The sequence below is a fragment of the Salvia hispanica genome, chromosome 1 (assembly GCF_023119035.1).
Source record: "Salvia hispanica cultivar TCC Black 2014 chromosome 1, UniMelb_Shisp_WGS_1.0, whole genome shotgun sequence".
Lineage (NCBI taxonomy): Eukaryota > Viridiplantae > Streptophyta > Magnoliopsida > Lamiales > Lamiaceae > Salvia > Salvia hispanica.
The window spans coordinates 13,046,564-13,055,056 of record NC_062965.1 but is presented as its reverse complement, the minus strand read 5'-3'; positions in this window follow the sequence as shown (position 1 = coordinate 13,055,056).

The window sequence follows — 8,493 nt, the reverse complement described above, 5'->3', positions numbered from 1 at the left end:
TAGTTCACTCTTCTAAAAAAATGTAAAGAAAAGTGGATGAAAAAGGTTAATAAAAGGTAGGTCATACTTTTATAATAAAAATTACTCCCTCCGTCCACGAATAGGAGTCCCGTTTTTTTATTTTGATCCGTCCACGAATAGGAGTCCCGTTTTTTCATTTTGATCCGTCCACGAATAGGAGTCTCGGTTCATAATTACCATAAATGGTAAAGAGACCCCACATTCCACTATCTCATTTCACTCACATATTATTTTAAACTATTACTCCCTCCGTCCGCAAAAAATAGAGCAATTTGTGTATGACACGAGTTTTAATGTAGAATTGGTAAAGTAAGAGAGAAGGTAAAAAAGTAAGAGAGAAGGAGAAAAAAATAAGTGATAAGTAGTGTTAGTGGAATGATATGTAGGGTTATTATTTGTTTAAAACTTTTCATAAATGAATGTGCTCTATTTTTTGTGGACGACCAAAAATGGTAATTGTGTTCTATTTTTTGTGGACGAAGAGAGTATATACAAGTGAGACCCCTATTCCACTAACTTTCTTCCACCCACTTTTATTAACATTTCTTAAAACCCGTGCGAATAGAAATGAGACTCCTATTCATGAATGGTGGGAGTATCAATGAAATATTTTTGTGGAATATAGATTTTATTTACCTCATATAAAATTGAAATAAGACAGTTAGTTGTGAATGATGTGAATCAAATATTTTTTCTTTCACCCCTTCAAACTTTAGTGGTTTAACACATATTTGGATTCATTTAAGTACATTATTTACATTGACATCACTTTTTGTTACATAGAGCATTATTTTAGGCCTCGTATCTTCAAATCTAATGATCCATATATTTAAAAACACCAAGAAGAAAGTACTCCATAATATATCAATTCCAAACATGAGTAGCGTCAACACACATAACCAGACAGTAGGATAATTATATACTCCCTCCGTCCTCCATTAAGAGTCACACTCTTCCATTTCCGTCCGTCCTCAATTAAGAGTCACACTTCATTTTTACAATAAATAGTAAGTAGGTCTCACATTCTACTAATTCAATTCACTCACATTTTATTATAAAACCAATATAAAAAAATGGGTCTCACATTTCACTAACTTTTTCAACAAACTTTTCTTTACATTACTTAAAACCCGTGCCCGGTAAAAAAGTGACTCCTAATAGGGGACAGAGGGAGTATATAGGAGATGAAACGACATGCAGCTCAGTTGATGAGAAGATAGACATCGACGAGACTCACGAGAGTGAAGAGAGTAACGGCAAGAGGAACATATAGCTGAGGAGGTGGAGAGAGAATAGTAGCTTTCTCATACTCAATGCTCCATTTTGCCAAACCATCACTCACACTAAGAGTCGCTTTATAACTCTTGTACTATTGCAGAACATCTCCTTCCAAAACAAAAAATGTGATGATTTTTGCAGCATCATCTATCGCCTGTTTCAGAACCTTTGCAGTTGTTGGAATCGCTCTTTCATCAAATAATATATATATTTTTATATGCGTCAAACTACTACTACCTCCATCCCATAATAGATGTCACCCTTTTTTTAGTTCGTTCCACAAAAAATGTCACATTTTCTTTTTTTGGAAAAAGTTTTCTCTCATATCGATATAAATATATTATTTTTTCTTTTCATTTAATGTACAAAACAACGTCTTCTAAAATCTCGTTCCATTAGCAAGTGTGTCATCTATTATGACGGAGAGAGTATATAATATCAACCAAAAAATAGTAGTATGATTGAATTTGAGGATAGATATATAGTGACATTTATTACCAATAATATAGTGCCAGATCTTGATGGAGCCAACGGCGCCCTCCTCCCCTTCGATGAGCTCAACTCCGGTGAAGGCTGCCGGGAATATCTTGACAATTTCGTTCGTGTCGAGCTTGAAGAAATTGTAGAACTTATCAGCTGGGCATTTGATTGCAGCGCTAGCAACTAGGGTTTCTACCTTGTTTGCCATTTTGGTATTGAGTCTATACTATAATTCTACTCCTATTATCTTCTGAATTTATAGTGCTGTGGCAACTTTATTTAATTAGTATTGGCATGTATCATTCATCTAATCCATACCTAAAAAATCTTAATATTAGTGTCCCACTTTGAAATCGGAAAAGATATCTTAGCTAATGATTCTTGATAGTGATTGGGCATAAATATTGCGTAGTAGTTATAATTACCAAATTTAAGTAGTCCATTTTATTTAAGTAAACTTGATAGTTTTTACAAATACAGACATTTTAATGCTAATAATTAACGCCCCACTTTTTCAAACCCTAATTTTCGGGTTATAAAATTTTTGCATTAAATGCCTTAAATGCTATGATATGTGGATTATTTGATGAGTAAGTAATTGCATAGTGTCTTTGTGACCTAATTGCGTATGAGAATTTAGATTGAGTTGAATAGTCAACTTGTTGAAATGTTGACGTGGCTATTGAATAGTCAAAGATGGAAAAAATATGACGTGGCCGTTGAAAGGTCAATGCGATGAGAAAAAGAAGAGAAAGTGAAGAAATGATTGATTGGGTGTGAATATTTGATGCGGAGAAATATAATTGTGGGTGAATTATTTTCATAAGGGATGAGTGAGAATTAAATAGGAGCATTATTTAAATGGGTGGAAATTTTCGGCCATCATGATTATTGGAGAAGAAATAATATTATTCTTGGATTTAATTATTTGTTTGGGATAATTATCCAAATTAAATCCAAAGTCCAAATACTCTATAAATCCTACATGGAATTTTCGAACCACCACTTTGATTTTTCCCATGAGATTTTCGAAAATCTCATATATTGGAGAAGAAGGAATTATTTATTTATTTGATCCCTTATTTATTCTATTCCATGAATAAATATAAATATGCTAAAATATCCTAGCATATCTTGCCAAATCTAAGGAGATCTTACCATATCCTAATTTAATTAGGATTAATATTAAATCCCTTTGGAGGAATTGATTTTACACGCCACTTTCCATTTAATTGGGGAAGAATATTATTATTTTTCTTGCTCCGTGATATATTATTCTACTCCGTGAAATATTTGAATTAAATCATAGGCTAAATAAATAAGCCTAAATTTCGAAATCCCCTATATTCTCAACGGTTTCAACGCCAACTACTCTTCAAATCTCTCCATATCTTCTCAAATCTCTAATTTATTTAATTAGAGATATTATTGTTGGCACTCTATAAATACATGGGAGATCCTAAACCCTAGAGATCAAAAACCGGCGCCCCACTCCCCCATTATTTTCGAAATCTCTCTCCCCACTCTCTCCAAATTTTCTTCAAGTTTTCTTCAAGATTTCTTCATCAATTGAGAAGAATTCAAGTTGGAGTTCAAGATTTTATTGAAGAATCAAGTCTATAACTTGTTTCTACCGATTGTTCTTTTGGAAAAGGTACTTTAATCTTTGATCTCCTCTTCTTCTACCGATTAATCGGTGTTCTTGAGTCCACATGCATTTAGATTGAGTGAATGGGAAATAAATTGATGAATTTTGGGATGCATGGATGTGTGTGTGTATGTGACCGTGTGTGTGTGTGTGTGTGCGCACGCCTCGGCGTGCGTGCACATGTGTGGTGATCGTATACGTGTGTTGTGTGTGTGGAACACTCATGCGTGACACGATTTAATGGTGAATTTGGAGTTGTTCATTGAATAAGAATGATATGCTAATCATGCCTTGATTTTGGATGATGATATAAAACATTTATCGATGGGAAAAAGGGAAACATGGGAACATGCATGATTTTGAATCAATGATTGAAACTGATTTGTGATACGCCTAATTTAAAGGTGATACTTCGCGCTCTCAGCGTGATAAACGAGGAGAAGAGAATACTTTCGAGATAAGCCGACGAGGTGGGCTTTCTTTTAAAATAAGGACATTGTCCTAAACTGATATTGATGAGAATGAGATATGTGTTATCATGTCTTGATTTGTTTTGTCGTGCCTATCCCTCGTGGCTATGCCACTATTGATTTAATCGAATTCGGATCCTTGTAGAGCCGCAAACTCTACTTGGGTTAGTGTACACCAATGTTAGACCGAGTGTCTGGCGTACGGGTTGGCCGGTCTAGTGACCTGGATTGCGGCCGCATTCCTTGTCATGTAGAATGAGGATATGGTAAACGTCGATGTGAAAAATGGTTGCGCGACCGTGATATTTGATAAAGAAAATATTTTGGTGCCTCGGGTCTTTCTAAAGTTAAAACCCCGATGGACACTTGAGAATGGCATGATAACTATAATTGTGATAAAACTGTTTTCGGCAATGAGTCCACTGAGTATGAATATAAGTACTCAGCCCTGCATGTGTTTTCCCTATGTGCAGGTTGAGCGGTGGCGAGCGGGCGGCGGTGTTGAGTAGGAAATAATAAGATGATCTGTTGGAACTCTAAGTGTCGTTGTGTCTCCATACATAGCCTCACTTCTTTCTTGGTCGCTTCCGCTATATTATGAAACTTGTGATCTTTTGGTTGGGTTAAACTCTTTTATTTCGTGAGAATATTTTGGATGTGGAACAGTTGGAATTATTTTTGGAAACTTTGATAAGCATTTATTGTGATAGCCTTTTGTTGGATTTCTTGGCTAAGGCATTATTCTTTTCCTATTTAATGGTTCATTAAATGCTTTGGTTAAATCTCTTTTTAAATGGAACCCTAGCCTATGATCTTTGATGCATTTAAGTCCGTCTAGTTAACGATCGCCGTATTTATTATACCCTAGATGGGCGGGTCGTTACAGTTGGTATCAGAGCAATCGTTCTTTCCGCTCTGGACCCAAGAGTCTTGTTGTAATAAAATCTGAAATTCGTATAATTTGATTAATGGATAATCGTCGAAGGCTCAACACCGCAACTCGTCTCCGCTCAACCACGATGAATGAGGTAACAAGTATCTCTTGAATATTGATTTGAATTATGAAATATTGGAAGTTGAAGCGAATGAGAGTTGTTGTGATATTTGGGAATTTGTGATGGAGTATAAAATGATGATTATGCAAGCATGCGAAATTGCTAACTGTGATTATGCAAAAATAAAAGATGAATGCTGTTATGCAAGTGATTTGCGACTAAGATCGCTACGAATTGAATAAATGAAATTCTATATGATTTGTGATTTTCGTGATATGTGATGAACGACATCTATGAGAATGAACTTGAACATGCTGCTATACATAGTTGTAAGTCGTGTCGCGAATGAAAATTTTGTGATAATATCGAACTTGGAGGCACCAAACGCCGAATACGAGGCGAGCGACTTATGAGAACGAATTGCAAAGCGTTGAAACGCGAAAACATATATATATGTACACACCTTTTGGCACGGAAAGGAAATTCCGTTATTTCTTGATATGATATTATCTTCACACCTCCGTCGTTCGACGCATACACATATATATATATATATCCATCGTACTCTCAGCATCAGTTGAAATCTTATACACTATTGATAATTTCTTCGATCCTTGTTCTGATGCTGAGATTTCTTTTGTAGATGCCTAATCATTATTACGCACCGATGCGCGATCGTTACGCGAAAAACAAGGTTTTCCCTGTCGAAACCTACCAAGAGTTTGAGTGGGATGGGAAGTCCTTTCTCCTAACCTACGTCACCGAATTCTACGATCGCTGGATGGATGCATACGCGTATGGAGGAGTTACCCATCACGCGGGGATCTCGAGATTGATCCACACTCTGCCGAGTCCTTGGAGCGAATGGACTGCCCAAGCTGCATTGCCATATACATGGTTCAGTCCGCCAGAGTACAAGCCTCGAGGCGATATAATCGGCTTGATAGGAGTGCTACTCCCAGCCATGGCAGCTGCGAGGGATGGACCGCCGCTTAGTCCCCCACCGCACAAGTATCCGCCGGGACAGGCCCGCCGATGGAGGTATCGTCGCGATAAGGAGCCGCATGTTGATCGTGTTCCTACTAGGCCGAGACTTAAGGCTAATGCGGCTAACCCTTTGATTATCCATGGGAATGTGGAGGACATGCGTGCGATCACTCCGCCGCCCCCGGATGTTGGTGAATATGGCGAGAATGAGGGACCGGACGAGGAAGGACCTGCTTTGGAAATGGATGAGGACGATGACCCCGAGGAGGATATGAACGACATCGACTAGGATTGATAGTCGTGGAATATTTGTTTTGCTTCCCCCATGTTTTTGGATTGATTTGTTGATTTTTCTACCTTATGATTTTGCTACTCTTTCGTTTTTCTGCATCGATACTAAGACCTCTATGAGATTTTTTTTTTATTAATATGCCATGGGGAGATATTTATTTTGATGCAATAGATTGCCTTTCGTACATGGTGCAAATTATCTATCACTATGTTATCACGCCATCACATCATGCCTCTTATAGCACCACCATTTTTGAATACCTTATGGCGCCCTGTACTCGCCACTTAAATTGTACAACTGCTTCTTAAGTGCAATTACCTTGATGATATGGAACATTGATCTTTTGATAACCTTGACGCAGCCGATTGTTGGTAACAATGTTGATTGACACTACTCTTTGCAATCCGTCTATGTGACGAACTTTTGATATCTTGTGCTTGGCCATATACTCTAAAACAATTGACCCATGAACCTTGTTATTCAACTATACCACGTGACTATTGTTAGAATCATGGGAATATTTTGTGTTGATAAATCAGAATGCCACCAAGACGCCACCGAGAACCAACTCCTCAAACGGAGGAAGAGGACAGCGTGTCACAACCAATTCCGCATCCTCCACCTCCTCCGCCTCCGCCGCCTCCGGTCGATCGAGAAATCGTGAAACTATTCTTAGAGCAAAAGCCACCTGTGTTTGATGGATTGGGAGAACCGGCCAAGGCTGAATCTTGGATCCGGGCAATAGAGCGCATCTTCGCGATATTGAGATGCAACGATAGAGAACGCATGAGTTGTGTGACCCATCAGCTGACTGAGGCAGCCGACTTTTGGTGGGATACTAGAACGAAGACTATGCCACGAGACCAAGTAGAGGCGATGACGTGGGAAGGTTTCAAGACGGAAATATACAACAAGTATGTGCCGAAGAGCTATCGGAAAGCAAAGGCATCGGAGTTCCACAATCTGACACAAGGACGCATGACGGTGACCGAGTACGATCGAGCGCTCAACAGCATGACCCGGTATGCCCCCGATCAAGTCGACACCGATGAGAAGCTATCCGACAAGTTCCGTGAGGGACTAAAACCCGAGATAAGAATGTCGTTGGCCAGCCGAGGGAGACTCCCCTACACCGAAGCGTTAGCACTTGCGCTAGATATTGAGGCAGCAATGCCTAAGGAGAAAGCTAAGGAGAACACTACTTCGTCTTTACCCCCACCGCACTACTCCAGAGAGAAACGGAAGTGGGATGAGCCTAGAGCTTCGCACGATGGAAAACGGCACCAGTCGAGCCAGCATCGATCCCAGTACGAAGGAGGGCAGCGTACGTCTAGCCAGAGAGGAGACTACCGACCGAGGGCACCACAATGCAATGTGTGCTCTAAGTACCATTTCGGAGAATGCCGATATCAGAACGTGATCAAGTGCTACACTTGTGGAGGAAACGGTCACTTCTCTAGGGAGTGTCCAAATAACAAGATAGGATCGGGATCGAGACGGAACGATCAGGGATCCCGTCAACAAGCGAGGGCACCGCCGAATGAATCGGGAGGAAATCGCGACTCATCGTCGCGGCAACAACAACCTCACCGCCCCAGACTTCCTCCCCAAGCTAGAGCGTTCGCGCTGGAACAGAAGAAGCCGAAGAAGGAACAAGAGGATCGTGGGAAAGGAAATTTGACAGGTATGGGCGAAATTCTCAACACCCCTGTTGTTGTGTTGTTTGACACGGGCGCATCGCACTCGTTTATATCTGAATTATGTGTGCGCACTTTGAGCTTGCCTACTAGCGAATCTGAACGTAGAATGATGGTGTCCTCACCAGTAGGAGGAATGATAGAAATATCTAGAACGTGCTCGAACATAGAAATTGTTATGGGAGAAATTAAGATAGTTGCTCATGACTTGCGAGTCATAAAAATGGAGGATATCGATATAATCTTGGGAATGGACTGGCTGACAACGAACTTTGCGACGATTCGTTGTAAGGAGAGGCAGATATCTCTACAAGCTCCGGGAAGCGAACCCACCATATACCATGGAATCTCGATGAACCGGCGAACCGCCATCATATCCGCGCTTCAAGCGACCGCAATGATGAAAAAGGGGCGAACTGCCTATCTTGTCTACCTCCATGGAGAGGAGAAGGACGAAAAGAAGATGGAAGATGTTGCTGTCGTGCAAGAATTTCCAGACGTTTTTCCAGAAGTGTTACCTGGACCACCGCCAGATCGACAATTGGAGTTCACGATTGACCTTGAACCGGGAGCCGCACCCGTATCAAAGGCACCATATCGAATGGCGCCAAAAGAGTTGGAGGAA